Source organism: Micropterus salmoides, unplaced genomic scaffold (genome assembly GCF_014851395.1).
Source record: "Micropterus salmoides isolate LMB-PRFRI ecotype aquatic unplaced genomic scaffold, ASM1485139v1 Ms_hic_scaffold_22, whole genome shotgun sequence".
Classification (NCBI taxonomy): domain Eukaryota; kingdom Metazoa; phylum Chordata; class Actinopteri; order Centrarchiformes; family Centrarchidae; genus Micropterus; species Micropterus salmoides.
In genome coordinates, this window is record NW_024041373.1 from 20503368 (window position 1) to 20525749 (window position 22382).

Sequence of the window (22382 nt, forward strand, 5' to 3'; positions counted from 1 at the left end):
TCTAAAAGAATTGTGGAAAGGTTCATTGTGAGCACCAGAAACAGACAGAGATTAAAGGCAGAGCTCTATATTATAAATTCTTTATTCCAAAATTCTAATAAATTGTGAAATACTGGAGTTTTGATTTCCATGAGATGAAAACCGTAATCATCAAGATAAAAAAAATGGTTTCCCCTTTTGAATTAAATTAGGGAAGAAAATGAACTTTTCCATATCTGTGCAGAAGCTTCTGAATTCCTGTGTTGAGCGACATCCAGTAAATATAATGTTAGCTTTGCACCAACTGTAAGCATAGGAACGACATAATGTTTCTCCGATTTACCTTAATGTTTTGCCTTGGTTACAATCTGCAAAAATTGTTTTAATACAGATTAATCTTTTTCTTAGTTTGGGAGGATATAAAGATGTGGATATATTCCCCACCCAGACTATCATTCCTATCAGCATTCATTACCTCTTTGTCAGATCAGGCAAGGATTTCTGTCTCGATTAAACTTTGCTCACTTCAGGACGACATTTACGTGAGGGGACAGCTGATATTTCCACACTGTAATTACAGGCATAGGTCAGTGAAACACAGACGCAGCTGCCACATGTCCAGTTCTTACTGCCCGGCAAATCAGGTCTGACCCAGCCATCAGAGCTGAAGACCACCTCGAACCAGAGCACGGCTGCAGATGCACATATTCAGTGGAGAATCAAAAGTAGAACTATATGAGAGTCTCAACACTGAGGATATTCCTGACAACTCATTCCTTGTTTTTCTTCTAGAAACAGAAATAGTATTATTTTTGCTAGCTGAGTGCATATTTTGAGCAACAATCATTCTTTATTATCCAAATATTTCATGGATAGTTATATTCCTTCTTCCCTGCAATAAACTAGTAGTACAGAAACTGTAGAAAAAAGGATAAATCCGGTTTCAGCTATATTTTCCTTTTTTCCCCATAAAAATAAAAAAAACTGTCATCTACTTCACTGTACATCCAGTTTGTTGTTTACAATAATGCAGATAAGAAAAGTACTGTAAATGTATATTTACTGCCTATCTGATGTGTTACAGTACCCATCTCCTGCAGGTGACTTTTGCACTAGGCTCTCGCCACCACATAAATAATATTCTTGCTTTATTCTTAACTATAAATAGCAGACAGTATAGATTGGTTGATCGGTAGATATCATTTGGTAACAATTTTAGTGAGGACTTGTTGATATGTGAGTAGTGTTTGTTGTCGATTAGTTTGCCTATGTCATTAAAACCTCTCTCCTTTGCTGATTGGCTTTATTGATCTTAAAGTCAAAGTATCAAATTACTAGAACAGAAATGCAACCAAATCAGGTGCAAAGTCTCAAGAATTACATGCTTGTTTTTTTCTTTTATTAAGTACTGTGATTCGCTTAAACCATTAGCAGATGTTTCTGTTTCAAACACCTAATTAGTGTCCAATTCAAATCTGAGGTCTAGTTACAAATCACCTCTATTTTAATTAGGCTGTCTTTGTATGTACTGTATGAAATACTTGAGTTGTTTAGTCACTTGGTATTCTTCATTTCAAAACATTTAAAACAAATCTATTTTTATAATTTTTGTTTGTTTATTCCATTGTCTTACTAATGTAGATGTCACTCAGCACACCTGCTGCCCACACCAGTCATAATTATTCCGGACTAAAAAAAGAGACATTTCAGAAGAGAATTAAACATCACCCTCTGATTCCCCTCTCTGTCTATCTCTCTCTCTGAGGGAGCTCAGCTGGATCTACCTGTGCTGTTACCCACTACAACGTAGCCTTTTCATCAGATGCAGCCTGATGCAGGGAGAAGCCATGTTAGGCTAGGTGGGGATAACTAGGCACTCAACTGACTTCAAAGGAGAAACAAGTCTAGACACACTGTCAGACTAGGTGGTAACCATTTTGTATGCAAAACCCAGTCCAGACAGGATGTGTGTGTGCAGGTGAACCTTAACTTGGTGAACAAGTGTCAAATCTGGAATCACAAGCACTGAAAAACACACCAGTAAACATGCTAATGACGAATTATCCACCTTTACCAAATGCCACCAATGCTAAATTGAGTTCTTACAAAATGATGAATATTGATCGGTACTAGATGTACTCCTCGTGATGAGTGTGTCATGGCTTCAGGAATCTCAGCTGGGTATTAATGGGGATGCTGATTTTCACTTTACGAAAAATAGCTCTAACTGTTTATTTTGCCTTTGTCTTACTAGACAGCCATGACATGATTTTCTAATGTATAAAACTCTAAGACATATTTATATTTATGCTCATTGTGTTAAGCCACATAGTGGGGAGGACAGGAAGAGACAGAGGGCAGACTGTAAGTCACAGCAGAGACAACTTGTGTTATGCCAAAAGGCTGTTGTGTATAGGAATTGCAAATACCAGATGTGAGAAAAATTTTACATTTCTACATCTTGGAAATGTTGCAGCTATTTCTTCGATCTTCTGAGTCCTTAAATTATTAGCTTGCTAGCTATTATGCTAACACTAGCTACATAAACATCAAGTAAAATATCCTTTAGGTATAATGTCTCTGAAGATTGGTCTTCCAGGTCATAGTTATCCAAGAATGGTTTAATCAAGGGGCAACTGGACTTGGTTGAAGATGCCTCTCATCCAAGATGAGCTTTGTTCCTTGGATTATTTAGATAGCTAAAGTTTGATGGTTTCAATTGAATGTTTGGTACACGGTTAGCAAATGGAGGGACACACGTGCAGCAGCCTGAATGTCTTCCAAAACATAGAACAGAGAAAAGCTTGGATTACAACACACACAGAGGGGGTGTGACTTCATTCAGGACACTGTTAATCCACTACAGTTGTTTATTTCTATATTAATGTTATTCATTTCAGTGGCAGTGATGAACTGGTTGAGGAAATGATTTACCTCTGACATAGGAGTTAAATGCTTTGAGTGAGTAATGGCCTTTTGCAACACAATTAAGGATTGTGATGCACACTAGACTTAATGTTTCAACGGTTTCAGAAAATGTGCTTAAGCAATTGAGAAAAACTGTAAAATTTCAACATGGATGTTAATGAAAAATAGGACATGATGAATTATCTGGATGCCCTGCATTTCACCTTATGTATAACTGCATAGATAGTTTTAGAATTATCAGCACACATGCAGCCCATACACACATACAATAAATGGACCAGTGGACATATGTTAGTCACTCATATCTTTGCAAAACACAAGCCATTTTGTAGACATCTGCAGAGCATGTGGTGGTTGGAGCAGTCGTTTGAGGCGATGCCTGAGGGGCAGCATGGATAAATGGTTTGATAGATCGTGGGTGGGGCATATAGCTGCAGGTTTCTAATTAGGATGCCTTTGGCTAGAAGTAGTGGACATCAATACACAACCTACACAGTTGTCTCACAACCAATCCAAGTAAATACAGTTAGAGTGTATAATTCATTGACAGGCATTGTGTCTTTTGTGTGTGTGTGTGTGTGTGTGTGTGTGTGTGTGTGTGTGTGTGTGCACTCATGCATACAGGGGTATTTACAGGGGTAGAAGTAACAAATTACATATATTATTATTACTGTAACAGAGTCGTTTTTGTGTAGTTGGAGTCATTTTAAAAATCAGTCATTTCACTTTCCTAATGGAGGTATGTCACTTTGGCAAATTTCAGGTCGCATCCATTACAGAGTAAAAACAAAAGACAGACACATAAAAAGGTAATGATAAACCATGTTACAATGTAAATTTAGCAGCTGCAGCAGAGAAACAGCCCTCCTGCATTTGCGGCCGCAAGAGAGCAGAACTCCAGAGAGCTTCGTGTCCAGAGAGGTGACACATGATACATGTTGTATGTGTACGTTCACTGAACAGCACAAAAAAGCACAACAATGTAACTAAAATGAAGGATGTCACTTTGGGTTATGGTTAAGATTAGCCGTATTGTAACTCAGCATAGGTGCACCAAGTGACCCAAATCAAACACACCCATGAAGTTGTGTGACCAACAGGTGCATGCTGGGTCTTGCTAAAATAAAAAATACTATCATGCTCATGGTGGATCTTCCAGTAATGTCTGAAGAATTTCTGATATTAGGCCTTTCTGCTGTTTTTGACAGTCTCCGAGGTGACTGCAGAGAACTCATTCAGCTCAAGACTTTTTGAATTGGAGGAGTGAAGTGGGGCCAGAGAGGTGAAGTGGACCGGTTGTATTATGCACGAGCAGAGAAGTTGAACTTTCAGCAGATTGTGGAGTACTTTGACGTGCACAAAGCTCTGAGAATGCCGTTCTTATAGATGAGTACAACAACAAACTCACTCTCCAGATGAGAACTTCAACAACCATGCGCCATGTGTCTGTGTGTGTGTGTAGGTGTGTAGGCCGGTGTGTAAAAATTGACGAGCTCTCTTTTGATTTCATGTGTGTTTATGTTGTCTATACCTCTCTGTGTTGTCTGCCTTGGTGATGCTTTATTCTGTGGTTAAGGTGTCAGGTTATGTTGTGAATGTAGCCCAATATTGCTTTTTGTACCTGTCACAGTAATTTGTTCGATCACTTAAATCGGCATCACAAAACTCAGTATGACCAGATCAAAGCGAGAAGTGAAAGCCATCCAAAGCAACAAAGTATTTCGGATGCTTTTTTCAGTGTTGCACTGTATTAAAAAGGTTCCAAATGGCAGAGAGAAATTACTGATGTACTGTGCGATAACTTTGCACCTCACTAAAGACATGGCTCCAATCAATACAGAAATCAAAAAGGGTTTCAAAAACATGATCTGGACACTTGACAAATGTACGACAAATGCAAGGCACAAGTTGAAATCGAGCTGTCATGTGTGGAATATTATGCTGCTACCACGTATTTGTGGTTCAGACGGACAACAGAGTCCTACATTTTAGTCTGACCGTCCACTTTATTAATGAGGACTTCCAACTCAAAAGTCGCTGTTTGCAAATGGTATTTTTCCCGGAGGATCATACAAGTGAGAACATTGCAACAGGGATGAGAAAAGCGGTGGCTGCTTGGGGACTAGATGAGAGACGTCAAATCTGTATAACAACAGACAATGCGGCGAACATGGTAAAAGCTGCCGCCCTGAACAAGTGGACCAGGCTGCAGTGCTTTGGCCACACATTGCATTTTGCAGTTGGTAAGTTATGCTTATGCCCATGCTATATTTATTTTACTTTTTTACTTAACAACTTGTTCTGCATTCTAACCACAGTTTTCTAAAGTGTAGCCTAATCAGTTTAATAAATGTTAGTATTATGAGCAAATACTGTTTATAGGCACACTAATCTCTTAACTGGAGGGCACATACACACACACCACTAATGTGAAACCCATGAGACAACAGTTTCATTTTTTGAAAATTCATGTATATAAGACATGTAAAAAAAAACAAAAAACCCCCCAGAAATTAGACATAACATCTTTAAATAATGCAAAACCATCATTTTATAATCACTTTTAGTTAATGTAAATTAATTAATATGTACTTTGTTTTGTTATTGTTTTTTTCCCTTAGAAAATGCAGTGAAAAAGGATGGACGCATTGACCGTGCTGCTGGGTCACTTCTCTCACAGCTGGAAGGCCAGATTTGTTAGTTGATACAGTTATTTATTGCAGTAAATTATATTTGTTTTTTTGTGTATAGCTGCTCTAATTTTTGTTATTTTTATTAGTTTGTTTAAAATGTGTTTACTGCATTAAAGAGAAAGGATGGTGCAATCAAAAAAGTCTTGAGAGTATAATTTTTTATTTCTCATCTTTTGATCTTAAACCTAAATGTCTTCAGTGAACAACAAAAACAAAGGAATTTGCCTTACCATTCCAATACTTTTGGAGGGGACTGTATATTGCAGAAAAAAAAATATTGCAAAGTCAGTTTTTTCCAATATCGTATAGCTCATCATAGCTCTTTTTATTTATTGTCAACATGTTAATGTACATTTTGTAGCCTAGGTGTTGTTTAACTGATTAGTTCTCATCATATAAAAATATAAAATTACAATATTATATATATATAGCCCCCCTTGCCTGTTTATGTAGGCCGCCGCCACTGTGCTTTATCCATCCTGACGATGACAGGACGACCTCTCAGTCTGGGCAGAAACTGGCAAAGCGCCAGGTGCACAGCTCTTAGCTCCAAGACATTGATATGCTGGGTCACCCAGGGGCTGTTCCAGTGGCCGCTGACCCCACAGCCATCGTGGACGGCACCCCAGCCTGCCTGGGACGCATCTATGAAGACCAGTCGGCGATAAACTACTGGTCCCAGTCCACTTCCTCTCTGTATATTGGTCGGGTCCCGCCACCAGTGAAGGGCTCGGTACAGCCTGCGGAAGACCGTGACCCTGGCTTGGCGGAAGCCCTGTGGACAAAGGCCCAGGCTCAGCAGGCACCTTTGGACAGGTGTCATGTAGAGGAGTGCAAGGGGAACTATCTGCACTATGGCGGCCATTAAGCCCATTAGGTGAAGGCAGAGCCCCCAGTTGACCTGCGAATGCAGTTGAAACTGGCAAAGGCAAGCTCCCCTGGAATCCAGAACCATGCCCAGAAATGTTTTCACCTGGGAGGACTGGCGCTTGCTCTTCTTGTCGTTGTGACAAAGGCCCAGGCCCCGAATGTGCTCCAGGAGCAGAGCTATATGACAGTGGCATAGCTCCTCTGAATCTACACAAATCAACCAATCTTCGAGGTAATTGAGGATCCTGAGCCCCCGCTGCCTCATGGGTGCAATGACCGCATCCATGCAGCGGGTGAAGGTCCAGGGAGCCAACGAAATGCCGAAAGGCAGAACCTCCTACTGTGATGGCTTGCTTTACCCTGGGTACCGTCAACATCTTGCATCACAGGGGGCGGAGGTATTTGTTGAGTCCCCCATCCTGTTTGGGGACCACGAAATAACGGGAGAAAAACCCAGCCTGCGGATCCCCAGACTCCACCTCCCGTATAGCTGCCAGGAGGGTGGATATCTCTCTCTGCAGTACCTCTGCATGACCAGGGTCGTTCACCATGGTGAAGGTGGCAGACCTTGTCACTGTCTGTAGTAAAACTGTATCTGGTAACCGTGGGTCATGGTAGAAACGACCCATGGGTCCACACCCAAAGCCAACCACGCAGCCTTCCTGTGCCTGCTGCAACAGTGTAGCTGCGTCTAGTCCAAACATAGCTGAAGGCTCTACTAGCAGTCTCAGCAAACAGTCACAATCTGCTTGTTGGAGCTGGGACTAAGACAGCCACAGGTGGCGCCTTGCAACTGTGAAAGATGCCAAGGCTCTGCCAGCAGCTACTGCCTGCTCCTTCATAATGGAGGAAAGATAAGAGGAAGCCTCCTGAAGCTCCTCTATAGGACTGGGGCTGACAGAACCCCTCGACACCTGACGAGACAGGTGGCACAGGTAGAGAGACATAGTGGCCGCAGAATTAGCCAAGCAGGTCTGCGTAGGCATAGCTCTATGCAGCTTAGCCAGCAGGCCATCCATAACCCTGCATTTCTTGCTAGGGCAGGTGGCCTTGCCAAGCACTGAGCTGGAGGGAAAGACCAGGGGAGAGAGGGCTTGATCCATCGGGGGGAGGGGCCCGCAGGCAACCTGCTCCCTGCCTTGCACGTTCGAGAACCTCCTGAAGGATCTAGACCACTTGCGTGTGGCTGACGGTGAGTCAAACTGTTTACACACCAGGTCCTTAAAGTCAGGCAGAAGAGGGACTTGTACCAGTGTGGAGCGCACCACCGTACTCTCATCGAACTGAGAGAGGGGCGCTGTCAGGGTTTTAGGGGGTGCAATACCCAGGGCTGCGACCGCCCTGCTGAGAAGCTGGTCGAAGCTCTGACCGTTGAGTCACCGCCTACGTGCACTGCCACGTTCTGCCCAAGGACAAGTCACCGTCCTCGGAGGAGAACACAGTTTCAACGTCCACATCCTCCTCATCCAACATGGAGGTGGGTGGGGGAGGGGGGTTATGAAAAGGGTCTGCTGAAGGTCTAAGAGCAGAGGGAGGAAGGTAAACCTGCCAGGACCCAGAAAGAGAGGGGCATACTCACTTTCTTTTGAAAAAGCAGCAGCGGGCCTCCCTAGTACATGCTGGCAATATAAAACAATCCATGCGTGACAGGGTTTTCCCTGGACAATATGGCTTGTTAGTGGCTCAAACACAGAACACACTGGTCGTGGCCACCTTCAAATAGCAAAGGAATACTACAGCCCACACAATCATGTCCCTGTTGGCCTTCCATAAGCTCCATACTTCCATGCCTCTGTTCTTTTATCACTTTTCTTTGTGTTTGAGATGTCAGGTGTCAGCCGACAGCGGCAGCATGCACGCAGACTATTGTCTTCCCTGAGCGAGTGAGCCGACAGCGCCGGCAATACGCTCGAGGGAGTTGCCTTCTTACGCCGACCTGGGCTTTCACCTAAGGCAGCGTGGAGATGCCGGTTCAGCAGGAAAACAGAAGCGTCTGTCTCTTCTGTTAGCCGACTGGATGTCTGTGCTCAGCACGGACCCAACTGGGCGTGTCAGCTCACGAGACCGCAAGCAATACGCCAGAAAGGGGGGGACACACAGCTCCACAACCGGGAACAAGGGAAACAGCAATCCAAGCAGGCTGCCCGCAGACAGGTTCCCAAACTACAACAGGAAAGATGTTCTTTTCCCTGTTATCTCTTCTTTGGTTTTCCTGTTCTTTGTAATGGAGATTGTCTTCACGCACGTACCCTAGCTCAGGTGGAGATCAAACAATCAGTGATTTCACGCCAGCGCAGGTGCTTTATAGGTGACCTATGGGGCGTGGCCGGGCAAGCCGGTGTGTCTTAAAGAGGCTTCCATGTACCTGATGAGAACTGGTTGACCCTCTTTTGGCAGCAATAACCTCAACCAAATTTTTCTTGTAGTTCCACATCAGACCTTAACAACGGTCAGGAGGAATTTTGGACCATTTCTCTTTACAAAACTGTTTCAGTTCAGCAATATTATTGAGATGTCTGGTGTGAATCACTCTCTTGAGGTCATGCCACAGCATCTCAATTGGATTGAGGTCAGGACTCTGACTGGGCCACTCTAGAAGGCGTCTTTTCTTCTGCTGAAGCCATTTTGATGTTGATTTATTTCTGTGCTTTTGGTCGTTGTCCTTTTGCATCACCCATCTTCTGGTGAGCTTAAATTGGCGGACATATGGCCTTTCTCCTGCAAAATTTCATAATAAACTTTGGAATTAATTTTTCCGTCAGTGACAGCAGCCCTTCCAGGCCCTGAGGCAACGAAGCAGCCCCAAACCATGATGTCTCCTCCTCTATACAGTTGGGATGAGGTTTTGATGTTGGTGTGCTGTGCCTTTATTCCTCCACACATAGGGTTGTGCTCTTTGCAAACTTCAGATATGCAGCAACGTTTCTTTTGGACAGCAGTGGCTTCCCCCGCGGTGTCCTCCCATGAACTCCATTCTTGTTCAGTGTTTGACGTATTGTAGAGTCGTCAATAGAGATGTTAGCATGTTCCAGAGATAGCTGTAAGTCTACGGCTGACACTCTTGGATCCTTCTTAGCCTCATCGGGCATTCTACACTTTGCTCGTGCAGTTATCTTTGCAGGACAGCCATTCCTAGAGAGAGTAGCAACAGTGCTTTACTTTCTCCATTTATAGACAATTTTTTCTGTGGAATGCTGAACATAAAGGCTTTTAGAGATACCTTTGTAAGCCTTTCTAGGTCAGCAGTTCTTAATTGTAGGTCTTCTGAGAGCTCTTTTGCTCGAGGCACAGTTCACATCAGGCAATCCTTCATGAGAATAGCAAAATTAAAATTGGTGTGTTATTTTTTTTAGGGCAGAGCAGCTTTAACCAACACCTCCAATCTCATCTCATTAATCGGATTCCAGGTTGACTGACTCCAATTTGCTTTTGGAGAAATCATTAGCTTAGGGGTTCACCAACAAGTCCTCCAAACTAAATGACAACTTAGGTCGTTTTAACCAACCTCCATATACGACTCATATGAGAGCGTATCTTAAAATAGTGCCCCTACCGGTGGCATTCGAAATACGACTTAACTTGTGTTATGTAGAATTAGCTACGTTGTTTCACTCGGGAACCGAATGCTGGTGGAGCCCCAATTCACAACAACAGTTGTCTCATAGCGCTTTTCATAAAAGAGCAGGTCTAAACCGAAATATAACTAACTTGCTTGCCTTCCACCCAACTCACCACCAGTGGAGTACAACTTTATTGCTATTTATAATACGTAATCTAGTCTTTATCATGTGTTTGAGCTGTACGGCCACTAGAAGTCACTGCCACAATAAATGTAAACATGAGTTGTAATTTTGTGTGGCTGAAACAACCTATATGGTGTTTTTTCCATGGAGGACACGCTTGGGTTCAAATACTTTTTCCAACCTTGACTGTAAATGTTTACATGGTGTGTTCAATAAAAACATGAAAACATTCTTTGGTATTAGTTTAAGCAGACTGTGTTTGTCTATTGCTGTGACTTAGATGAAAATCAGATCCCATTTTATGACCAATTTATGCAGAAATCCAGGTAATTCCAAAGAGTTCACATACTTTGTACCCTGAGTACATTTTAACAGACCTACTTTTTACCTTTATCTGAGTACATTTTTACTCAAGTAATTGAACTTGAACTTGAGTAAATTATTATACCCTTTCCACCCCTGGGTATTTGCATATGTGTGCATGTCTGTTTGTTAAATGTTATCTGCCTGTCAGCATCCCCAGTTCCTGCTTCCGTTTCCAAGTATCTGCTGAATGTGATCAATCCAAGCCCCACACAGCAACAGGAAATCTATAGAGAAAAGACGGGTTTCTATCCAACCCTCTGAATAATTGGCAGGTTAGAAGTTCATCCTGCCAGAGAGGCCTATAGGTAATGGGAACCTGGCATACACAAGATGTGAACTCAAAATGTACTAAATCTTTCACTCCGATGAGTGAAAATAGTGTGAAAGGTAAGATAACATCCTTCCTCTGCAAAAGAACAGCATTCATTTCTCCTGGTTAGAGTGCCTTATTACTCTTAGGGCAGAACAGTATATGGCATGTCCCATTCACTTTCTTTGGTGATCTCATAGGTAGGAAACACAGGGGCGTTGAGGAGGATGACAATTTCATTATGGGCAAGTAATTTATCTGCTTGGAGGAGCCAGATATTTGAGGTGTAATGATCTGATTCACTGGTCATTTTGAGAAAGGTCAGAACTAAGATAAATGTCACCTGCAGTGAATCCATGGGAGTTGCCAAGACTTCAGAAATAAACACAAGACAGGTATTGACTTACAGTGTGGTTCAAAGGGCCCCCCTTGCTGCTTCAGAATCACTGGACACTGACAGAAAATAATAAAGACATTTAAAAGGCTGTCGTGTATTTCTCTGGCAGAGTTGAGTGCATAATGTCATAAAAATAAAACTATGCTGGCCATGAAAGAAATAATAGGAGATAGGTTACATAAAATAACAGTTGAGAATGCCAGCTACAGGTACCTTCAGTATAAATAGTGCATCACATGATTTCCCTATGGACTGCATCAACCTCAAAGCACTCTTTGTATGCTAAAGCACTGCATTAGAAGCACAGCGATTGATCTCAGCCCCCCACCCACACTGACAGTGGATGATGCAGTACCTAAAGGTTTGACTCCGTGCCAGGCTGAAGGAGAAGGCTCAAGAGAAGTTGGTCGAAGAAAGACGGAAAAGACAAAGGAAAACACAGTTAGAAATGAGGGGATACAGAGAGGGAAGGTGGGTGGGTAGAATGATTTTTGACTGGTTAGAGTCTCTGCTTTGATGGAACTTGCTAATAAATATAAATTCAATATCATCAGTCAATAAGTGTCTGCATGGTGCTGGATGCTTTTAACAAAAGACTCATTCTTTCCCCACTTAGTTACAAAAGTTCAATGGTAACAAACATTATAAATGACCAATGATTCAATTGATGGATACTTCTTCCACTAGATTGGCCAATAACATAAATGCTGGAGTACCTATTAAGTGATGCATTGTTTGTGTCTGTTTCATCTTTATTTGTCTCTGGATGGCATTCTATTTAGACAAAAGTGCACAAGAGGAATGTAAAGCAATAGGTGTAGCAATACAACACAAAACAAGAAACATTCAACAAAATAATATGCAATAAAATACTGTAGCACCACATGGTTTATGACAGTAAGAATATCTGCAGGATCATAACCTTAAAGTTATGATTTTCAATTACAGCTCGAAACACTTAAATGTAAATGTTACTGTTGAACAGCAAATAGATAAAAGCAATGTTAGACAATGACCATTCTATCATTACCATCATCATCTGCTGTCTGACATTTGGGACATGGTATAAAACAAACTACAATCTCCTCTGTGTGTGTGTGTGTGTGTGTGTGTGTGTGTGTGTGTGTGTATGTGTGGGCGAGAGAGAGAGAGAAAGTGTATTTGTCACTATCACTTTGCATGGCCCTGCGATGGACTGGCGACCTTTCCATGGTGTTCACCGCCTTTCGCCCAATGTAGGCTGGGATTGGCTCCAGCCCCCCGTGACACACAGGATAAGCTGTTGACAATGGATAGATGGAAGGATTGACTCTGTATGGCAGCATTTGTTAATTCCATTTTGCACATGTTCTTCAGATATTTTGATCAGAAGACACAACTGTTTGTAACTTTCCTGCAGGGAAAATAATTAACGTAGCCCTTATGTTAGGACTCACCTAGGGAACATACGACCAGAACACATGCTTTATGAAAAGCCATTAAATGGAAAAAACAGATTCAGTCTGAGCCCCTTGCAAAATAAAAAAAAATACTGATTTTGAAACATCAGACATTAGAGTAGATGTGTTATATTTAGACAATGTGTCTAAATTAAAAATGGAAATTTCACTTAAAGGCCCTGTTCACCCACACAGGTCACTCTTCCCGTCAGCTTTGTTGACAAATTACACATTTATCATTTTTATTAATAAATACCTCATATAATTCCCATCATACTGTAACTCTACCTAACTTTAACCTGAGCAAAGGTTTAATCAGCCAGAATAACTGAAAACAGCTGTGTGGGTGTTTGAGGCCTTTAATGTCACTGATGTTTAAACTTTAAAAATGTGTAACCAAATACCTGTTGTCAGCGGACATATTTAATGCTGGTCGAAGGATATGCATGGGTGACTGTAAAAAGATTAAAAAAGGAATGGTTTGGCAATTTGGATAATTTGCTTATTCATTTTCTTACAAATTGAGAAAACTATAAATATGAAGCTGGACCCAGTTAGCTAAGCATAAAGACTAGAAATATGGGAAAATAGCATTTCTCAAAACGTCAAACAAGTATTTCTGTCTCTAAGATCGTCAAGGTCTGACACATTCACCATCTCAAACGACAAGATCTGCAGTGTAATCTTTGCATTGCATGTATAAAATAAACCTTTGCTCATCACAGAACAATCCTGCCTGCTATTGGGTAAATATCTTCATGGCATTGCACAGGAAAATGCATCTGTGTGTGTGTGTGTGTGTGTGTGTGTGTGTGTGTGTGTGTGTGTGTGTGTGTGTGTGTGTGTGTGTGTGTGTGTGTGTGTGAAATTTACTTTCCTGCCTGTGTACCTCTGTGATTGTCTGTCAACGGATTAATCCAAATAAATCTAGCCAACTAAATGATTAGGGGTCTCATGCAGTAAAGTCATCAATACAGAGATGGAGAGAGGGATGAGCCATGGGCAGCCAGCTCTTCAGATCTCAGCTGCTTTTCAGCACATCAGAGTGGATTCCAGTGAATGTGGAGTTACTGAGGGAAAAATGGAGGAAGGGGACTGCAGTGTTTTTTTAATTTCTGAAGAGCAAATAGCCTGCCTTATCATTGTGTCAGGGGAGAGCCGACTGGTGATTCACAGACGCAAGCTTTAAAGTGGTCAGACCCTTGTTTAGGAACACACACACGCATCTAGTTATGCAAAGGATTGAATCAGATGTGCATCAAAGAAACACACACAATGAGAACATGCAAAAAGAACGCTTATAATAACCAATCACTTATAGTATTATTGTATCTGTTCAGAACCACAGCATGTACACATGGGGCCAGATGCATGTACATATAATTTCCATCATAATTCCTCACTATTATTCACACCCTGCTTGTTGAGTATTACATTAGTTTCTTTGTATATTTGAGCATGTGTAAATGAAGGGCATCATTAGCAGCTATTCTTTAGTGTTATGATGCAAAACAACACATTCATATTTACATAAATACAATAAAGAAATCTCTGTAGTCTCTGCTGTTTTACACCTTAAGAGGTCATGCACTCAGGTTTGGCTACAGTCTAACAATTAGCTACGAGTCTATAGATGTAGATGGTCTCTTTTCATCATGTTTTCTCTAAGGTGAACATGAAACTAGTTGACCCTATCGGCTGATAAGGTTCATGCATACAGTAAACACATTATTTGCACAAAGGGATGATGGATAATATAAATGTATATAAATGTATATTCATGCATAATGTATGTGTGTGTGAGAGAGAATGAGCAAATTACAGCCCCCTCCATCTAGTTTCACTGTATTTACAGGGTTGTATAAAAGTCAACAGACAGAAGTGGAGAGGTGCAAAAAGTTCAGTGGCTTCTCTTTGACTTTGCTTGGCAGACTGAACCAGTCTAAGCAGACCCATGGGAGACAGTGACTGCACCACATATGGGTAGAACCAAGCATCAATGAATGGAGTCAGATCACCTTCAGCCTACATCTACCGATACTTCTTCAGATCCCATTTAAGTTCTGAAAATCCCCTCGAGTAACTTTATCAGACCAAATGGTGCCAAACAACTTCCACTGTCTAACCAGCAACCTTTTGTAACTCTCACTCTGAGACCACTCTCAGGAAGGAACACAGAGAAAGAGAGGAACACAAGAAGAGAATAAGGCTAGAAGAAGTGCTTTTAAAGGTCTATAGAAAAGATGGTGGAAGAGCAACTGGGGTAATCAAAGGAGAGCAGAGGCGATACGCTGGCAAATGGCTTTGATACTCATTGCCACATACAGTACAGTAACTGTTGTCCCTGTGTTATCAACTCTAATCTCTTCGGGGCCTCTAACCCAATAGCCACCCTAGAGATGAAACCGTTTCTGGTTTAATGATAAACCATGGTAAAATTCCTCCTAGAAACAAGCGCAGTATGCAACGTGGGTTTGTTTGGGTCAATGACAACATGGCGTAAGACAGCGCTGCAGAGATTTTGTCACTCTGAAGTCTGGTCGTATTTTGTTTTTTATGAGATTGCTAAGGGAAACTTGACTGAAGAAAATTGCCTTATAGCAAATGCAGGGTGAGTTAACTTTTAGTTTTGGTTTGTCTGTCTGACTTGCTAACAGCTTGTAAACTGAAGCTCTCAGTGTTGCTGCTCTTGTAAAAACACTACATGTTGTTCTGCTGCTGTATGCATCATGTGTCTGCAGACTATTTGCCTACCGCACATGATAACACGTTACACAGTTTAGTCACCCAAACCAACATATCTTGGCCATTTCAAATCTGACAGCTGTCACATAATTTGTAAAAGGGTCAGAACAGGAGAAATGCTGCAGACTCCTCAGTATTTATGTCAGTTGTTGGGCTCATTGTAATCACTTTAACTGTATTCTAAAGACTCATTTGTATTCAAGGGAATTGTGCATGGGGTCAATGAGTTAATTATATAATATAAAATAATTAGTGCTGGGCAACGATTAAAATTTTTAATCGCGATTAATCACAATTTTCTTGCGATTAATCACACTGTTACGTGCAAAATTGAATAATGAATTCTAAAGTAGTGTATTGCGTACTTTTAATTTAAATGTACTGCTATATATACAGAAGTGCAATAACATGTGATTTGCTGTCACTTTAAAAAAAAAAAGGTGCTTTTTACCAGTAGTGTTCCCTTTACACAGTAGCAATAAAATATTTCTTGTAAATCTCAACGTAAACATTAATGTAATCAAATCAAATATTAAACCAAAGCTAAAAGCTAAAGCTTGTAAAAGCATGTTAAAGTCCAGTTTTCTTGGGGGGGGGTTTCTGAACAGGTATCAGCAGAAACATTTTTATTTTATCAGGGAGCAGCATAAACAGTCTATGTTCAATCAGTATCAAGTTTTCCTGTTAGATTGAGGTAGCGACAAGTGGGTGCGTTCCTGTTAAACTGTCGCGGTTGTACTGGCCTCACGCACATGCCCGCCGCCGAAGTTGAATTGTCTTGAACTTTTTGTTCGCGAAGTGCATCACAAATCATTGGAAGAGAGACTGATCCTCGCTGTTTGTGAGTTTCCAGAATCTATTACTGTTTACTAAATAGGATATCATCAGCAGGGAATTCGCATTGCAGAGAATCCATGCAAAAATAGATGAAGGCCTATCAGGTTAAGTTATGCAACCTATAATTTTAACTTAAGTTAAATAGGCTACAGCTGTGTAGCACACAGAAGCCGTTGCCATGGTTACTGTCAATAGGCAAGGCAAGGTAAGGCAAGTTTATTTATATAGCACATTTCAACAACAAGGTAATTCAAAGTGCTTTACATAAAACATAAAAGCAACAGTGAAATATAGAGTCCCTGCCATTTACTTGTGGAGCGCTGTCTTAATTCTCCCACACGCATCCAGCGTCTGCCAAACTCTCCCTCCGCTGCTTGTTTGGGTGGGTTATTTGCAGGCTGATCAACATCCCACCCCTCCTGTGACCTATGGTTTGACCGTTGGCCTATGTGTATTCAGAGCAAGTGAGCAACGAACTTTCAAAATAATAATATTTTTTTAAATTGTTGGCGTTAATAAATGCGTAAAAATTATATAAAATATTTAATGATAATGCACTCAGATGGTTTTCATATCTCTACATAAGGTATTGGCTGTTATTATTTTAATGTTTATGTTTAATGTAAATGAATTGATTTAGACTAGATTAGGATGATTAGAGATAAAATGATTTTATATTTTGGATATTTTGTATACTGTGTCACAGATTTTATACATGTAAGAAATTTAAATATTGACTTGTCAATCGATTACACCTGACATCTAACACCATCGTGATACTGTGATACATTTTTCCAGGTGATCAAGCAACTATTCATCCTTTGATGAGTTCATTCTACATACCACCAATTTTACCAGGTAATAACCGGTGATGGCCAATAAATCAGCTTTATATAGAATATTTATTTACTTATTAGTTATTATTTCATGTACAGTTAAAGAGGTGGTATTAAGCTTTTTGGCTTTCTCCCTCTACTTTATTGAATTACATATGTTTTTTGTGCATGTAATAGGTTTGCAAAGTGAAAACGCCCAATGTCCACCCCAAAGGGAGTTCCCATCTCCCACAGAAAACACTGCTCTGAACTGCCTGAAAACAGCTTGTTTGTAGTCCAGCCTTTATTTCCCTTTCTTGTGATGTTACAAGTAAATATGTGTCATAATGCTCACCGAGCGGCTAGTCCGACACGCCCTCAAAAACACCAGTGGAAAAACACTGAGCTGCAGCACACCTCTCCTCTCCCTTCCAAACACTAGCTACCCTCCAGGCAGTCAGTGGACATAAAGTTGTTACTGTGATGTAGAGACAGAGCTAAGTTAAAACTTTATGGTCAAAAGATACTTTTGTTACAGATTAATAACTCACCACTCTGAAACTCTTGCTCCAGTCCATGCTGCCAAGCTGGTTGGCAACATGTAGTCTACAGCTGAATCGAAGCTGTTTACTGTCTTTTCACTGACCCGCCTTTTTCTGTTTCTGATTGGCTATTACCGGCCTTTTGCTGACCCGCCCTTCTCTGCTTCTGATTGGCTAGTAGCCCTTAACTAGGAACTGTGCATGTGTTGCTGCATTCCATTTACCTCGGAAGTCGAAGGTCGGAGCTGAGAATGACGTCACAACCGAGTTGACGGCGTTCCAGTTAACAAGTCGGAAAACCTTGCCCAGCCAGCCGTTGTTTACAACTAGCCAGGTTAGCTATTGATACGCCAGTTGATTTAAAAAACGCATTGTGCAGTATTTACTCATACTAAACACTGTAGCAACACGACCACATCCAGCTGTTAGACAGCACTTTGTGTACGAACATTTCTATGAGACACAAGTACACAGAAGTGCTAATAAACAGTATAAACTAGAGCTTTCACTAACTGTTGATACACCAACAGCTATCTTGGATCACGAAGTCGGGGTAGTGCGATTCTCCCGACTTCCGAATTCGGTAATCCGACTTAAGGGGACATTCCCTTTGAAATTTTGACCTTTGAACTCGGAAATTCTGACTTCCCATGTCAAATGGAACGCACCATGTAACTCCCAACAAAGATCATATAGAGACAAGATGTATCACTCCATAGCTAAAATGAAGCCTTCAACACAGGGTGAAAAGAGGAGCGGCAGCAATGTGCAGTATGACAAAAAATATGGGTTTTTTTTGAAAATTAAACCATGTAAACCTGTTCTGGTACAACCCCTAAATAGGATTTTGAACCTGAAAATGAGCATAATACCACCTCTTTAATGATCTGTCAAAGCAAGTGGTGTCTGGAGCACATTTTGGTTTGATGAATAATTCTGACAGACGGCTGAGATACCACTGATGTGCGGTAAAAGGCATTGTGAATTACTCTTAGACCAAACACTCAAGAGTCTTAAAGTTAGAACAGACACACCGTGTATTTTTAGGAGTTTCTCTGACCCCGGGGGGCTTCTGGGGACCGGCAGAGGGAGCTGGATAGCAGAAATAACAGAGGAATGAAGACAAACTGCTGAAAAAAACAGATGAAAACAGAGAGGAGGAAGCGGCGCATAGAAAGAGTTAAACTTTTTTCCTGGCACAGGGACCTTCAGGTCGCCTCCGTCTCTTACCACCTACCACCAGCCCACAAAATAAAACTCGCCTGAGTGCCCATCACACCAGGGATCAAAGCCATGGCCCTGCCTTTCCCTCTGCTTGAAACATACAGTGATTTATGTGCCTTGATCTCTCACTGTTCATTCCACCCTTCATTTTGTTCCATTTTACTGTGCCATCATCCCCTCAACCCTGCATTTATTAACTGCTCAAATGTTGCCTTCTAAGCACTACAGGTTGCTCTTCTGTAATGAGAAATGACAATAGTATTCAAAAGATAAATGACGAACAACTTGTGGAAGAAGTATTCAGTAAAAGTGTCAATACAACAACATGCAAACACTCCATTAAAGTTAAATTACTGCATTACTGCATCAAATTCCTACTTAAGTAAAACTACATAAGTATTATCAGCAAAATTTAATAAAATTACTATATATTGATTAGATGATTAATAATTACGTACAAAAGCATAACTAGAACATAAGTACTGTTGTAGCTGGTTGAGGTGGAAATAGTTTTAAATACTTCATATATAGGTAGTGTATAGGTAGTGTGGGTCAACCCCACAAGACCCCATCTCTCGTTTCTTGCCTCTATCCACTTTCCTATCTCTTCAATAAATGCAAAAATGTCTTAAAGTCCCCCCAAAAAACAATAGGGCAGTGTATTTAAACAATCTGGCATGCTTGCTGTTGTACTGCTCATCTGAAAAGAACAAAACAATTTCATAAGCTCCCACATCCACTTAAGCATCAGCCTCTATCCAGTCCAATCCGCCGCTGGGGGGAAATCATCACTTCTCATACTATGCAAAAGGTGATGTATGGGTATGGAGGGTGACGAGGTCACACCCTATATGCCAAATATCAACTCTGTACTAGGACTGCAAATAACAAATACTTCGAATCAAGGGTCTAAGGATAGAGAGGGTCATATGTTGTACAGATTTTTAAAGCCCCTTGAGGCAAATTTGTGATATTGGGCTATATAAATAAAATTTACTTGACTTGATTAATATATATTATTTTCTCAGAATCAATTATGAAAAATGGTAAACAGAAATAAACTATCATCACTGGAGCAGTGGTGAGTGGTGATGAATTAGAGTTTAAGAGTCTGATAGCTTGGGGGGAAAAGCTGCTCTACAGTCTGGTGGTGTGGCAGCAGAAACTAGTATACCTCTTCCAAGAAGGCAGCAGGGTGAACAGGCTGTGGCTGGGTGGGTACTGTCCATTAGTATCCGTTGGGCTCTGCGTAGGCACCTCACCTCACCGTTGTTATTGATGTTCAGGAGATGATCTTCTGAGCAGTTTTAATCACCTGCTGCGGAGCCCTCCGGTCCTGGGCCGTGCACATCCAATGCCAGCTTGTGATGTTTCCAGTCAGGATGCTTTCTATTGCTCCTCTGTAAAAGCTGACAAGAACTTGGGACGGGAATTTGGACTTCTTAATCTTCCTCAAGAAATACAGTCGTTTCTGAGCTTTCTTCACCAGCGTGGAGATGTGAGACGACCGTGTCAGGTTCTCCGTGATGCTGATTCCCAGGAACTTGATACTATTCACCTGCTCCACCTCAGCACCACTGATGAGACAGAAGTGTGTCTCTTTATCTCCTTCTTCCTAAAAGCAACGATCAGCACCTTGGTTCTGCTGACGTTGAGCAGTAGGTTGTTCTCTGAGCACCACTCTACAAGATTATTAATTTCCTCCTGATACGTAGTCTCATTGTTGTTTGAAATCCGGCCGATAATGGTGGTGTCATCCGCAAAGTTCACAACAGAGTTTTCTGCATGTCGGGGGATGCAGTCGTGGGTGTACAGCGTGAACAGGAGGGGGCAGAGCACACAGCACTAGGAGGCTCCAGTGTTGAGCACAAGAGTGAAGGAGGTGAGTCCGCCAATCCAAACTGACTGGTGTCTGTTTGTGAGGAAGTCCAATATCAAATTATAGAGTGTTGTATTTAAATCCAGTGTGCTGAGTTTGCTGATCAGTTTCATGGGGGAGATTGTGTTGAATGTTGAGCTGAAATCCACAAACAGCATTCTCATGTAGGTGTTGTTTTTCTCAAGGTGTGTGAGGGCTGACTGGAGGGCAGTGGAGATGGCATCCTCTGTGGATCTGTTGGTTCTGAAAGCAAACTGGTGAGGGTCCAGACTGGCTGAGATGTTGTTTTTTATGTGCTGAAGAACCAGTTTCTCAAAGCACTTCATCAGAATGGGGGGTCTCAATGAAAGAGACTGCCATTATTGCTTAATAAATGACCTCAAGGACCTTGATTCATTAGCAAAATTCTCATTGGATTTCATATAATAATCTTCTTTACAAGAGTTGACTGCTGAATTATTCTACTGTTTAAATTGCAAGTACCATGTTTGTATTACTTTGTTTTGTTACATTTACAGTATTTGCATTCATGAATTCATGTCAAGTTCATGTTGACAGCCAAATGTGAGAGCAGCTTGTTACATGAACTGGATGTTTGAATAACTAATTATAAAGTGATACTTTACAGTTTGTTTGCCTACCAGCTACAATCTGTCACTCATAGAACCTGCAGAAACATGGTGTCTGGTGCAAGGATGCTTCAGCAGAAGAGATGCAGATGTTTGCTAAGATGAGGACATATACTACAGACCTCTGGATAAAGAGTGATGTTCCTAATCACTCGCAGGATGGTAGCAACTTTACCTGCACTACCTTTCAGCCAATGGTGTGGGAAAAGGGCGAGGAGTAATTATTCAGGCTGATCCTATGATTGCCCCAGAGAGAAGATGTAAATGACCTGAACATGTTATTTTTAATGAATTACACAAGTGTCTGGCCCCTGGGGGAAAAGAAGACAGAGAGGCCTTATCATGCAGTGTGTGACCTAGTAATTTGTCCTGTTTAACTGCACGATCGTGCCCTCTTCCTTCGAGAGGAACTCATCTGAAAGCACACACAAACACACAATGTGCAATGAGTCATACACTGTCACATTCCTCCACATGCATTATAAAACAAGGGAAATCTTCTGGTTCATGTTTCTGCAAAAGTCTGTACCATAACAATAGTTTCTTTCACAACACAGCATCTAAGAAAAACAGAATGAAAAACATGGCTGTGTTGACAGCTCTGTGTAATTCATAAATAAGTATGTAAGAAAGGATGTTTCCTTGCGCTCTTGTTCATCATTTGTTCTGCGCCTATTGTTTTCAATTTTGATGCCTGACACCCACTGTTTATTGTATAACTTTCCGTCTCCTGCCTCTAAGCCCTTCATTCAACAGCATCTATAAAAAGTATTTTTCATCTCAATTTATGAATACCTCAGTTAATGTTGACAAAGTAATCCTGACAAAACATTTTTGTACTTAGAATAAAAGCAAAGATGCATATTGCAATTACAGAGGTTGCGCGCTGTTCCTCTATGGTGAACGTGCAACGCTAGACAAAACAAAGCCATCTCTGGGTGGGAGATTTTCAGCGTTGTCTGCTTAAATGTGGAAGTAGATGTGTT

The 22382-nt window shown here is 41.3% G+C and overlaps 1 protein-coding gene and 1 long non-coding RNA gene across 2 annotated transcripts in view; one reads left to right on the top strand and one right to left on the bottom strand.

The window, feature by feature from the left end:
- Positions 1 to 22382, bottom strand: part of grid1a (glutamate receptor, ionotropic, delta 1a) — a 260845-nt gene that overhangs the window by 217711 nt on the left and 20752 nt on the right. The window lies entirely within an intron of this gene.
- LOC119917581 lies at positions 15173 to 22031 on the top strand. Its single transcript, XR_005447305.1, has 3 exons — positions 15173 to 15336; positions 17106 to 17165; positions 20953 to 22031. It is a non-coding gene; the product is annotated as an uncharacterized LOC119917581 (long non-coding RNA).